Raw genomic sequence first — 15,071 nt, forward strand, 5'->3', positions numbered from 1 at the left:
AAGGAGCGCATAGATAAGTAGGAGGAGAACCACAAGAGAGCAGAGTCTTGTAGGCCAAGCGAGTGGAGTTTTTTGAGGAGCAGCGGGTGGTCAACAGTGTCAAAAGCAGCAGAAAAGTCTAATAGCAAGAGTAAGGAATAGTGGCCGTTGTTTTTAGCTGTTATTAGGTCATTGGTGAGTTTTAGGAGGGCTGTGGAGTGTTGAGGGTGAAAGCCAGACTGAAAGGGGTTTAAAAGGTTGTTATTAGCGAGGTGGCAACTCAGGCGGTTGTAGATGAGGCGTTCTAGTAGTTTAGAGGTGAATGGGAGTAAGGAGATAGGTCTGAAATGATTGAGGTTGGTAGGGTCCAGTGAAGGTTTTTTGGGTATTGGGGTGACTAGTGCATGTTTGAGTGGGGTAGGAAAGATTCCAGTAGAGAGTGAAAGATTGAAAATGTGAGTAGGAGAGTGTAGGATAGAGCAAGAGGGTGACCGAAGTAGTTTTGAGGGAACAGGGTCCAGGGGGCAAGTGGTGAGGTGGGTGTCGGAGAAAAGCTTTGTAACTTCCTCTGTGGTGACGGGGTCAAAAGAGGAAAGTAACAAGTGTGAGGGAGGGTCTGGTACATTAATAGGGGAAGTTGATTGGACAGTGGCGATCTGATCCCGAATTGTATCTATTTTAAAAAATAAATAAAAATAAAATATTAAAAGAAATGTGAAAAAGTTAAACTAAAAAACATTTTCGGTTTCGGCCTGACATTTTGTTTCATTTCGGTTTCAGTTTCGGTTTTTAAATTTTCATTTCCATGCACCTCTAATAAAAATAAAATAAATAATAATAAATAAATATATCTAAAGCAATAAAAATCCAATAGTGAAGCAGAATATACAAATAGCCATTGACCTTTTATATATAATGATGATGTGAAGCGAGCTGTTCAGTAGCAGAGATGAATAAGAAACATTTGTCTGCGGCCCCATTGTGTCGTCTTCGGACAGAAAATATAATCTAGTAAACAGCAGGTAACAATTTAATCCTCCGGAGGACCAATGCTGCAATGGCATTAATCCTGATGGTAAGGCGAGTTCGGGTGAAGGTCAGGAGGGAACTGTACAGCCAAGGACTCCACTTCATTAGTTTTGGGGAAATGATTAGCAGAGTACGCAGCGGATGAACTTTACATGGACACTGAGCAGGACAGAATGTTGATGCGGAAAGTTAATTAGTGGTAAAAAAGACAGAAGAGCACAAAATACATCTCTTATTATATATTGTTTAAAGAAGAACTATGAGATGAGTGCTTTTCACTCACCACATAGTTCTAGCCGACCTGCGTCAATGAGACTGTCACGGGTCGGCTCAGTAGATCGGGAGGTGAGCGAACACATACCGGCGTTCGCTCACCTCTCGATCCTGTCACAGCTCTCTGCCGTGACAGGGGAGGGGTTGGATTCCCCCCTCCCTGCTCCAATCCGCCAGCGCTGACTGGTGGAACGGACGGGGGAGGGAGCGGGTACAGCTGGCTTTGCCTCTAGACAGGCAGAGCCAGCTGTCAGTCATGCAGCTGGGCGGATCCCGGCATAATTGTCGGGATCCGCTTCAGCTGTGGCGTCTCAGTATACCACGAGCTGTAGCTTGCGGTATACTGAGCCTGGGGTGACGGGAGGACGCTAGTTTGTGTCCTCCCGCTACCCTAAGGAGAACTATGGGGAAAAGCCTTAACCCCATAGTTCTCCTTTAATAAGAACGGTTCTTACTGAAAATAATAGTTTTGTTGTACTTGTGAGGATGCCGGAACTGCCAGAACAAATGAGTATCTAACTACTCTAAATACATTGTAGCAATAACATTATTTTAACATATCTATCAAGACAACAAACTTATATCTGATATGACGTATGTTACTTCTGTGCAGTTTTGCTCAGCAATATTAGTACAATACCTGTTATCACATAAAGAACAACTCTAGTAATACAAGTCTATAAAAAGATCAGTTTTGATGCAATGCTTACAGTCTCTTACAATACTTCCACCACTAGAAGTCCTCAGTCTTTTAGATCGAATGATGGCTAGCATCATTAAACTTACTTCCTTTGAGACTAGAGTGTCATGGACCCACCCAGGGCCATCCCCATAATGAGGCAGGCTGAAGCTGTTGCCTAAGGCAGCATCTCTTTGGGTCAGGTTATGGGGCATCTGGCAGAGCATCATGGCACAATGTTTGTGGCCCCTTTCCGGCCAATGCATCCCAGGTTGCTAAGAGCTGGACACAAGGGCGTAACTAGAAACCACAGGGCCCCATAGCAAAATTTTGTACGGTAGTACCAGGTCACAGTCCTCAGGAGCGTTCTACCAGGGAATGAGCAGGAGACAAGGAGGCTACGATGTGGAGACAGTAACACCACAAGAGACTAGAAAATGGTAAGACCCAGGCAGAGGTCCTTAATGGGCAAGTTAGCAGAATGGCTAGGTTCAGGGGGATGGTCAGGTCCATGCAGAGGTTGGCAATGGGCAAGGTGGCAGAATTGTCAGGTTCAGGCAGATGGTCAAATCCAGGTAGAGGTCCGCAATGGGCAAGGCTGCAGAATGGTAAGGTTCAGGTGGATGGTGAGGTCCAGGCAGAAGTCGGCTGCGGACAAGGCAACAGAATGGTCAGGCTCAGGTGGATGGTCAGGTCTAGGCAGCAGTTAGCAATGGGCAAGGCAGCAGAATGGTCAGGTTCAGGAGGATGGTTAGGTTCACACAGAGGTCGGCAACGGGCAGGGCGGCAAAATAGTCAGGTTTAGGCGGATGGTTGTAGGCAGGTGACAAACAAAAGGAGTAGTCAGGTCGATCTGAGTCAGGCACATCTGAAACAGGCAATTCAAAAAGTATTACAACTATCTTGCACAAGCAGGGAAGATGCAAAGAAGAGCCAGCACCAGCCACTTCCAGGGCTGGTGCATAAATGCACCTTAGATCAGGGGACCTAGCAGCATTTCAAAGTCCTTTGGTTTACTAGACATGTGCGATTCGTTTCGTTCCGAATCAAAATTCGGACGAAATTTCGGAAATTCGTGGATTCGGAGCATCCGAATTTCCGAAATGTGCCATGTCCGAATTCATCCGAAAGCATCCGAATCCGAAATTCGGATTCGGAATTTCGGATTCAGTACGAATTTCGTCCTAATGGAAAAGAAATTAGAAATGTACGATAATTACTTCAAAAAGAGGATTTCATAGCATGTGAAGATAAAAACAAAACATTACCTCATGTTCCTGTGCATGCACCGTCAACGTTTAAACGTATAAAAAAAAATGAAGAAAAAGGATTTTAATGTCCCTTTAATAGTGAAGACCAGAGCACAGCAACCAGAGATATCAACTGTGCCAATTCTGCTACGTACGAACATTCGTCCGTTCGCGCAAAACCCCACATTTTGGAAATTCGTCCAAACTACGAATCCGATCTGAATTACAAATCCGATCCGAATCCGAAACCCAAAACGAAACACATACAGACCCCGATTTCGGAAATACGAAATAAACAAAAAGTCCGAAACAAAACAATTTTTTTGTGGCTGCACATGCCTATGGTTTAGTATAGATAGTGGTTAGTCCATGTATGCGGGTATACTTAAATGATTTTGGGTTCATGGTTTTAACACGTAATTTATAATAAAAATTTATATTTTTTAGAAATAATATTGTGTACCCTTTTTTTCCCCAAAGAGTATATGGCTTTGGGGGTCACTTTTTTCTTCCTATTATGTAATATATTTGGTTTATTGCTCCTTGGAAATTAAAATGGTGTATGATACTAAGGAATTTGGGGTTTGGATCATTTCGATTTCCCCAGTTTGGGGAGCCCCCACCTAGGGTATTTTAGGGGTACCTAGTGTATCTGGATTTAAGCAGTGGATTGGGCAGGAGAGGAGAGGGGGTCCTGTTGCACTTTAGGATCACTTTAATACTTTGAAACTTTATTTGAATCCTGTTGGATAAAGTTAAGTTGAAGGTCTTCAAACCCAGTACAGAAAGACATCTTCCTACTGTGATCAGATAATTTAACACAGCGATGAACTGTTCCCGAAGACACAAGTATCCAACACAGCCTTTTCTTCATATAATGTGCGATGCGTACAGCAGAGGTGTCACAGACCCCCATTACCATATCCTCCTAAAATAGGTTTTAATTATTCCCTTACTTATCTAGGGGTTGTAAAGGCTCTGATTAATGCCAGGAGGGAAAGATTATCTGATACTGAAGTCAGTATGCTCACAAAACACTTGGCAGGTAGTTTTATCCTGTTATAAAAAAGCATTCTGAAGAATTAAATTCTGAATTGCTACACTTTCTGTATATGAAAGGTCTGCCTTGCTGAACCTCACAAGCTGGATAAGTGGAATGTGTTTTATTCTATAGGAGTAGATGTAAATCAAGGGCTGCAATAGTGAGAGAGCTGTGTGAATGGCCAGATAATGTCATAAAACCAAAAAAATATATATATTTCTCATTGAGTTTGGTAGTTTCCCTCCGGCAAATGAACCAAAGGTTAATCCTATTACCGAACCTCGACATGGGTTGTCTCTGGAACTTCTGGTGCTAATTACACAGTTATTCCTGCTTCTGTTTTGTTTATGTAAATAATATATCAACCCTTCTAAATAATTAAGCTCCATCAGGGAGCAAAACATGTTAGAGAGAGGCCATTGGGTGGGGGTGTCTAACAATTTTGGTGCTTGGAAAATAAAGTAGATTTCAACTTCAAAAAGACGATGTGTGGCTCCATAACACAATTTTGTGATGTATTGAAGGAATGGGGACAAAAGGAAAGTCCACCCATGAGCTGCATAGGAAGGCAAGCTACATCAATTCAAAGTATTAGTAGGCCAAGGTCAAGGAATGTGTTGATCCAAAGCATTATCAGCACATCTCCACAACCTGCCCTCCTGCCAGTGCCAAGAAGATGGTGGCAATGCTTCAGGAACTGTTCTTTCCCGTGCTCCACACCATTGCAAGGAGCTGGCAAAAGTAGGGCTTTAAAGCAGAATTCCAGCCACATGACAATACCCATCAGTTGCCACTTACCTCCAGAGTCACCTAAAAACACCTTATCACTTCATTTTTTTCTGCAGTCTTCTAGCCAGCCACAGATCCATCCTCTTATATCTTGGCAGTGATGGGGGGCAGTCCTTCCCTTTGGACTGAATGGCACACACACATTGTAGGAGAGTAATGTGAACTCAGGCTGCATGGTTATGTACCTCCAGGGGTGTGTCATTTACAGCACAGGGTTGCTGAGTAGTGATTTGATTTGACTCTGGCTATTCAACCCAGAAAAGGACTAGCGTCACTGAAAAGAAGACAAAATTGAGGAAAAGCGTTGGAGCATGCAGATGATAAGCACAGTTTGGCCACAAATTTTGTTTTTAAATGGGGGTCTTTCACCTTTTGGACTTTCAAAAGTAGCCCACCTGAAGGGTGGGCAGCCCAGAAAGTTTAGGATATTAGATAAGACCTCTGGTGGTCACTAAACTCAAACCGCTGGTACCAAACGAGGGTCGGGTGGGAGGAGCTGACCGTGGTCACTGTAGGCGGGAAGCAAGAATGGACCAAAGAGTTCCATGCTGCACTTTTCATTGCAGGAGCATGCTTTCTCAACACTGAATGGTGGGGAAAAGGGAGCAGAGTGTGCAGGAGGCACCACTAAGTGGATGCTGTTAGCACTCTAATAGTGTTAATCTCTTCGATAGTAGGAGCCAGTGGAGTGTAGGAATTTTAAAGGTGCCCAGTGATCTAAGCAATGAGGTAGCTGGTACTCAGCCCAGTCGACCTACCTACAGAGAGACAGGGCAAGCACTGAGGCAAGGTCAGCAGCTTTTGATCTGGAAAGCGTTCCATGGCTTGTTACCTGCAGTGACTATGGAAAGCAGCTTAAACAGAAGCCAGTGCCTAAAGGTCACTTCCAGGCTATCCCCGCATGTCCAGCCCACTGGGGTCTGGATGCCACACACCATATGCTAAGATGCGCAAAGGCCCCACTGGATAGCTGCAATCACAGAGACTAGCTCTGGCAGTGGTGTAGAAAAGAGTCTTGACTGAAGAAAAAATTTAAGAAAAAATGGTAGCAAAAAGAGCTAAAGAAAAGGTGCCCATCCTCTTAGGACACAAGCTAAAACCTGAGGCATCTAGTAGTAGGAGGAGTTATTCTGAGTTTTTGTTTGCTAGTGTCCAATCCTCCTGTAGGTGGCAGTGTAACTCAAACAAAAAAAAGACCGTGTCCCTCATTGGAAGAGAAATAAAAGACATTTACAATTTTGTCTTCCATTTTTATTGACAGCAATTGTGGTTTGCCTAGCTTGTGAGTAGTCCAGCGTCCACAGTGCCGGGGGGGGGCTGTAGCAGCTACTTAGAAAAGTCACAAGAGTCTTTGTATCTGAAAAAACACTCAGACTCCACCACTTTATCTATATTCGGTGGTAGACTACTCTGTATATATGAAGCAAACCTCCTGCCCCAGAACCCTTTGATTTTAATTGTACTACTGCAATCCTGTGACATGCCTGAGAACAAATGTGGCAGCATTTTTACGCCACAGAGCATAGAGGATACTCATTGACTGATATTCGGCTTTACCAGTTGAGAGAAGTCTTATTTGTGGATATTTTTATAGAGTGTACATCTGTTTTATGCCATGAATTGATCCTATTTATTTATTTTTTGCTCTTGAATATTCTCAAGTTACATGTTGTAGCATCACGGCAATTTATCAAAGTGCTACAGCTTGATTAATGACCCTGTTTAAAAACTAGACTCAGTATAGTATTTTTTTTCCCCACAGATGATACAAGTAGGTCATTGTCTCCTAAACACATTAAGAGGTAAAAATATCCAGGCATTGCCTTTACATAGTCACCGCTACATGCAATTATTTTCATCTCCCCTGCCCCTCCGCTTCGACAGCCTTGGAGACAGGAATATTCTATAGGCGATGCGCGGGTGTTCGCGGAAACCGTCACTTGTGATCCACAATTAAACGCTTGTTGGAGAGTGACGGCAATGTATGTTTTATTAACACAAAAAGAATTAATTCAGTACACATAATCAGCCTCAGTCACTATTCATTAGCTGCCGAAAGAATCAATGCTATCCTGTTTAATTGGCGCAAAGGTTAGACAAGCCGATATATAATCCCTAGGTGACCTAAGTGTCACCGAAACATCGATGGAAGCCGTCCCTGAGTTGAGTTTGTTGCTGGTGAATCACCGCCGGGAAAGTTTTAGGGGTTCAATTAAAGTGAAACTTCTAGAACATTTTTTTACATTCCTTCTTTCCCGCTCTTCTCCACAAAAGCAGCCAAGGATTCTTGTAGAGCAGAAAAGAGGCTGACACTGCTACTGTGCCCTATGTATATACCGATCAGCCATAACATTATGATCCCTGAGAGGTGAAGTGGATAACATTGATTATCTGGTTACAATGACATTTGTGAGTGGGTGCTATTTATTAGGAAGCAAGTGAACATTTTGTCCTTGACGTTGATGTGTTGGAAACAGAAAAAATGGGCAAGCGAAAGGATTTAAAGGCGAAATTGTGATGGCTAGCCGACTGGGTCAGAGCAACTGTAGCTCAAATTGCTGAAAAAGTTAATTCTGGTTCCGATAGAAAGGTGTCTGAATACACAGTACGTAACAGAAATTCACCAGCATAGCTGCAAACTGCTTTGTGTACTTTATTCAAATGTCACATTATGCCAAGTATGCTATTGTTTAAGGACCACGCAGGGACCCTTCATCAGAGCAGCACAGTGCCGCTCTGATGAAGGGTCCCTGCGTGGTCCCGAAACGTTAGCATACTTGGCATAATGTGAAGTATGAATACAGTATACAAAGCAGCTATATCAAGTGTGTGCTGGTGATTTTCTGTCACACTTCCGCATGGCATCCGTGATATCACTACGAGCACCAACATTATCCCAAAAGGTCAGAAAACGGTAAGGTGTGCAGGCGATCTGTGGCACCATTGTGAATATAAAGTACATCACCGTTTGTTGCCTGTGGGGCTGCGTTCGCCCAGATCGGTCAGGGTGCCCATGCTGACCCATGTCCACTGCCAAAAGGGCCTGCAATGAGTGCGTGAGTATCAGAACTGGACCACGGAGAGATGAAAAAAGCTGGCCTGGTCTGATGAATCTCTTTTTATTTTACATCATGTGGACGGTTGGCTTAGGGTAAGAGGAGAGGCAGCAAAGAGAAAGAGAAAGAGTAAGAAGAGGCAGCCAGGGGAGGAAGTAAGGAGACCGTCTATAGAGGATTACAATACCCAGCAATACATTATACTGCAATACAAAATAATATGAAGCTACATACTCTGTGTTGTTCCGGGGTGGCGCCCTGATGTCTCCAGGGTCACAGGTGGGCTACATGGGCTCTCAGGTGGGTTATGCAAACTCTCAGGTGGGCTGTGTGGGCTCTCAGGTGGGCTATGCAGCCACATCTGGCAAAAAATTTGAAGTGCCGGTATCGGTGTCCGGGTGTCAGCTGGCGGGAAACCTGAACACAAGACTCAAAAACCGGACTGACTGAATGCCAGACAGGTGGCAACCCTGGGTCTGGTGCATGTGTGTCACTTACCTAGGGAAGAGATAGCACCAGGATGCACTATGGGAAGAAGGCAAGCTGGTGGAGGCAGTGTGATGCAAAATTTTGGGTCCATGTGGATGTTACTTTAACATGTACCACCTCCCTAAACATTGTTGATGACCAAGTACACCCCTTCATGGAAACGGTATTCCCTGATGGCAGTGGTCTCTTTCAGCAGGATAATGCGCCCTGCAAAAATGGTTTAAGAATGGTTTGAGAAACACAACAACGAGGTATGCACTTGGCCTCCAAATTCTCCAGATTTTAAATCAATCGAGCATCTGTGAGATGTGCTAGAAATACAAGTCCGATCCATGGAGGCCCCACCACACAACTTACAGGACTTAAAGGAGCTGCAACTGACAGCTTGGTGGCAGATACCAAAGCATACCTTCAAAGGTCTAGTGGAGTCCATGCCTCAACGGGTCAGGGCTACTTTGGCCTGCAAAATAGCTACCTACTCAGTATTATGAGGTTGATCATAATGTTATGGCCGATCAGTGTACAGTGTACATCCCGATAATCAGCTCTTATTTCACAAGTATCCACAATGTTCACTGATATGATGCAGCTCACCTTTTCAGTAAATATGAAGTGCTGCAGTGCAGGGGCAGTAAACCTTTGGCGTCACAAACCTTCCCTTTATTGCTATGTTCCCCATGAACATTATAGCAGGCGCTTAAGACTCCCTAGAATGGTGTACATATGAAACTACCTCTAACAGCAGTGTAAGGGTCAAGCCTTTATTAACAGACGACCACTGCTGCAACACCTTTTTTGATAGATTATCAGGTCATAAAGAAGAACTAAAGTATTTTTTTAATGCAAACACTAACATTGCAAGTTAAAAAGTGTGCATGCATATATAATTGCAAACCTGTGTTACCCCTTGCATTATCCATTTCTTATATTATCCATATGCCATCTTGCCTAGTCTGCTTATCAGCATTAGTAGAAGGTGAAGAGATGCTACCATCTGAGGAGAGTCATGTCATTATTGCCCTACAAGAAGTTCTCTGCAAGAGCCAATTTTTTTTTCTTTGCCAGATTCCAGGCCTGTAATATGGCAGTTATATCCTCTCCTCTGCTCTATCATCAGCCAATTGATACCCATTTAAAAAAAATGCAGCTCACAACAAATGGGAAGGCAGAACACAGGACTATGAGGAGCCACACTGTTCTTCACTGGGATGTTCTCTGCCCCTCATGCAAATAATGACATAATAAAATACTAAAAGGGATGTGAAAAGCCTAAGACCTCTGGGCTGTTCAGCCAGCAAAGATGAAACCAAGAGGTCATAGAGAATCCTAGGTCCTATACTGTGCCTACACAGCTATGGGAGACCTTCTGGAAAAGCTGCACAACACATTGAGGTCTATTTATAAACAACTTGCAGGGCTGTTTATCGTTCAAATATCTGTGAACATTTGCTCTATGCAAATGCCTAAGTGAACATCCTTTAGTTTTTCTCTTACAATTGCAATGGATTTTCAAATGTTTTCATGTAATATCACATTATGGCCACAAGATGGAGATAAAGGAACATAGGACACTGGTAACTGTTGTGCAGTGTGCATGCTTTTGTCCTGCTTACATTAATGGGTCTATTTATAAACAAATTGCAGAGCCATTCACTCAGCAAATCTCTGTGAATATTCCTTCTGTGCAAACAGAGGCAAAAGCGAATGTCCTTAATAGGGATGTTCAGATAACAGTGCCGATACTTGGCATTTTCACGAGAACTACCAGGGTTGCAGCGCTTGCAGGTGGGACCTGGCTCTGGCGCTCCACCACTGTCCTGCAATCATTAGTCTGTATTGTTTTAGAAAAACTGTCACATGACACTAAACAAAAATGTATCAGTGCTTGTATGTGTGAGGACTTGGACACGTATCAGGACTTGTACTTGCAAAAATGGTATCGGTGCATCCCTTATATATATATATATTTATAAAAAAACTAATCATACATTAAAACAGGGATGCACACATCCCAGGAGCTCAGTATGCTCCTAAACAAAGTCTAGTCCTGGAGCTGGAAAAGTATCTGTACATGTACTTGTACCGAGTACAGTACAGATATCTGAACATCCCTATTCCTCAGCATATTTTATTTTAAGGTAGACTGTAACGTAATGTAATACCGCATTATCCCCAATAAATGGAGTTGAGGAGCATAGGAAGTAATGACCTATTTCCTCTACTCCTCAGAACCATCTAGTGGCAATAAACAAATTGAAAATACATTTCCTTGCAAAGAACATTTATTTTGGGATGTATTTGCGCAGAAAAAAAGGTTCAAAGATATTTGCAGGCCAAAATAGACCTCATAGCAAGTGTGCATGGATGCACTATTCTTAACTTTCAATTTCAGGGTGTTTGCTTTGAAAAAAAAAATTAGTTCACCTGTACCAAGGAAGCCTTTTCCCAGCATGGCTGAGCCAGGAAACATGGAGCAGTCAAGGTCAAATTGAAGCATGTTGCAGGAGGTAATCAGATTAAATCTGAAGAACAGACCAGGGACCTAGTCAAAAACACGGGCAAAAGTTAAAGAGTAATTCCACTTGTTTGTTGAGGAAAAAAAATCAGTCCTCTCTGGGTGACCTGTGTACATTACAAGAATTTTAAAAAACCTTGTGGAAGTTTCCAACCTGTTTCTTACGAAGAAATAGCTGTTTGTTGCAGCGTGTCCTTTCCAAACCAATCCCTGAATGGAAAGGTCTGGGGTCATTATAATTACCTGGTGGACTTTCTGTGTTGTAATGAGGAAAGGTGCTGTGTCGGGATCCCTTTAGTAATAATGAACCCTTAGGGAGTATCTCAGCAAAATTGAAATTCCTATTGCAAGGGTTACAAAATTATACTTGCGCAGACTTCTAGGAAAATCAGTCAGCCAATCACAGAAGCAGGAAGGGATATTTCTAAGGGTGTTTTGTGCACCAACTGTGTATGGAGCACCTCCAGGTCACCATATTGCATTTAGTTTTTTGTCAGCTTTAGAACATTACTGTGGCTACAGTTTTAAATGGAAATGGCTTTTTTAATAATGAAATTACAAAATTGTTTGTGCGATAATTTTATATATATATTGTGAGGGTAAAGCTCAAATTGGGATCTTCTTCCCTGGGAAAATGGTAGTCCAGGCAGCAAAGTCCTTCTTTTAGCTGACTTGCAGCCAGTTTTTATTTAAAAGGTTGCAATAAAACAAAATAAAACAGAAAACAAATCCTTGCCATCCAGGCTCTGAATAAACAGGCAAGTTTTCTCTCTAAGAGGTGGTGAGCTTATCTCAGGCACCTCACAAAACAAAAGTACTTTCCGCAACCTTTTACTCACAACCATCCAACTTGTAGCTCTCTCATGCAGGGCACACACCTTACAACCATCGCAAGATTTTTGTCCTTGATGGTTGTAAGGTACTTAAAAAAACGTACGATCTGCCTATCTTGGACAGGCAGATCGTACTTGCGATGATCGCAAGCCGCGCCCCCTGAGGGGTGGGCTTCCGATGACCGCAATGCCGAACGGGCAGTGTGCGCTTGCGCACACCGGCCCGTCCGGCTTTTATCTTACGAACATGCTACACACCCGCCGAACATCGTACGATGCTCGGCGGGTTTTCAAACATGTTTGTAAGTTGAAAGTCGTGTGACCTTACAGTAGTAGAGGTCGCACGGCTTCCACACACCTTACGATAATCGTATGATCGCGAGATTTCATAAGGTGTGTGGACACCCTCAGAATGCTGTCTGAGTCCCAGGCCAGAGCAACATCATGCGCCAGCCTTCCCCTTTTATCTCACCTGGATAATCAATCATTAATCAATGACACAATCCAGGTGAGAGACACAAAACCCGAGCTGGATTATTCGGACCCAAAGTCAAACCGAAAACCTGGTCTGGGTTCCGCTAATCCTTTACATAGGATAGAAAGCGAGGGGAAATATATCGCCCCTTGATGACTTCCCCTTTCCTTATGTCACAATATATATATATATATATATTACATTCATTTTTTAAAGATTTTTTTTAAAATTCAAATTTTTAGATTTACCCTTTCTGGGAAGACAGAGAGGTCGAGACAACCAATTAGTGAGATCCAATAGGTCAGAAGTCACCAATGGCAGCCCATTTATTTCTTCTGTGGCAGGTTTATTTTTTTTGGTATCAGGAGGCCATGATGCATCTGGAATACACATAAAATAATCATTTATACGACCTTTAAATGACATGGTTATAATACATATACAAAATGCTTACCCCATGTGTTACAAATCACATTTTCATTTCTCAACTGCAAGCTTTCTATTCAACAATCGCATTCTTCCTTTTCGGAATACTCCCGCGACGAATATGCTGGGAATCTTCAGAATCAAAACACCCTACTGGTTACTGTAATTATATTGCGTCTATAACTTGTGAAGTATGCCTTGTATAGAATGGAGTGGTATAATTAGTCAGCTAATCCTAATTAAATGCAAGATGCAATTGATCATAACATTAGGCCTGCCATCTGATTTGGTGACATTTTCTAGCCGGGGATTATTAAACTCCGAGAAGGCAAACGGGCCGCCAAGGGCTGCTGTGCTTCTGTGATATTCATTATAAAGGCGTAATGCATTGTGACAGTATAGAAAAACATCTTGTGAAGTAGCAAATTCTAAAGCTGTAATATAGGCAGCGGGGCGCAGCGGGGATGAAAGAGAGAATAAGCAAAGGCACAATTATTAGGGTTTGCCGAAGTGCTACATCAACAGGGGGCCACCCCACCCATTGCTGACACTTAGGATGGCCATACACCAGCAGAATCTCATTAAAATTAAATTGTTTTCGGAACATTTGTTGGATCTTTTAATTGTTAATGGGGGTTATAATGAAAGTTGTTTTTGGCCTTAGTGACAAAAACATCAGAATGGAAAATGTTATCGAAGGAAATAAATTCTAACGTTGGATGTGGTTTTCATTCGGGGAACTCCACTGATTCCGAAATTAAATGATAAAATCAAACAAAATTTTGAACAACATTCTTCAAGTCTCTGGTGGCATCACTGAATTTTGTGATGAGATTGTTTGTAATAACGATCGTTAGCTGTATGGCCAGCTTTATTTTGCATCCCTTACACTTCTAGAACCTCAAAATACAGTGGCAGTATATAGTTGGAGGACGTATGGTACGCGTAGGAATACAGTTGGATGGCAATTAACATTGAGCTAAATTAACACTTTTATTTATCTTATTTATCCGACCACAGATTAAATTTCTGTGGTCGGATTTTTGCCAAAATTGTGCCATTTTGGCTTGAAGGGAAATGGTGCGGTGGTTGGGGGAGGGAGGGGGTTTCTCCACCTGGAATTGGGCTTTAAGTCCTCATTTTATGCTTAAAGGCCTGTTCACACGACGTCCGTTTTGTGTGCTGACCGGCTCCGTACGCTGCTGCACTCAAAATGCATCCCAATGTATCCCTATGTGTTTTATGGGCTCCAGTTCTCACGTGCGCAGTCCGTTCAGCTTACGACAGAAAAAATACTGCATGTCACATTTTGTCAGGTCCGGAAACGGAACGGATACGCAAACGCGTCAAAAACGCATCAAAAACGCACTGCGCTGCAGCTAACATACTAACAGCCCCACTCCAGCAAAAATTTTTTTTTTTTGCTGGAACGCATCCAAAACGCGGCCAAAACGCAGCCAAAAACACAATGCATCAGCAGCTCCACGTCTGCTGATCAGGACCTGATCAGGACCTGATCTCATGTGAACAGGCCCTAAGGCTTAGTGTAGGCAAGGTTCACACCTAGGTGATTGAACTGTGGAGCTCTTTTCGCAAGTTTGTCGCACGTTTTTGTTTGTGCAATTTTGCCTGTGGGACCCAAACCGTGCGACACCCGCCTGAATATAGCTCCTGCACCTTTTTGCCTGACAGGCGATTTTTACCTTGTGACAAATTGCAAAGGCGTGAACAGCTTCCATAGGCTTGCATGCAAAGCTCTGTTTTGTGCGATATCGTGCGGCTAAATCCGTGCCACAACTGACGGTGACGCAGATAAAGCCGGCGCTGAATTATTAAACATGGCGTACGTTAATCAATGGCTTCGTGACTCGCTGGAGGGAACCCTGACAACACAGTACTGGAAGATAAGAGCGAGAGGCATAAGCGAGCTGGGAATGATTGACAGTTCGCAGCAGTACGCACCTCAGTTCTTGTCCAACAAAAGCGTAATTGCACTGGAATACCCGGCGTCAGCACTAAGTCAACGCACACAGCGATAAACATCAGAAGATCCTTGCAGGGAATAGTGTGTGTAGAAGAATTCGGGGTGACAGGTTTTGACTTCTGAACGGTTTGTGAAGTTTGAAGTGAGGTTCATTTCACAGAGGATGCCTTGCGTATACTACAGGACAACTATTGCAAAAAAACAAAAACATATTCTAGTAATTGTATGCGAATAATACATATGACGACAGAT

The sequence above is a fragment of the Nanorana parkeri genome, unplaced genomic scaffold (assembly GCF_000935625.1).
Source record: "Nanorana parkeri isolate BGI_ZX_2015 unplaced genomic scaffold, ASM93562v1 scaffold15, whole genome shotgun sequence".
Taxonomy (NCBI): domain Eukaryota; kingdom Metazoa; phylum Chordata; class Amphibia; order Anura; family Dicroglossidae; genus Nanorana; species Nanorana parkeri.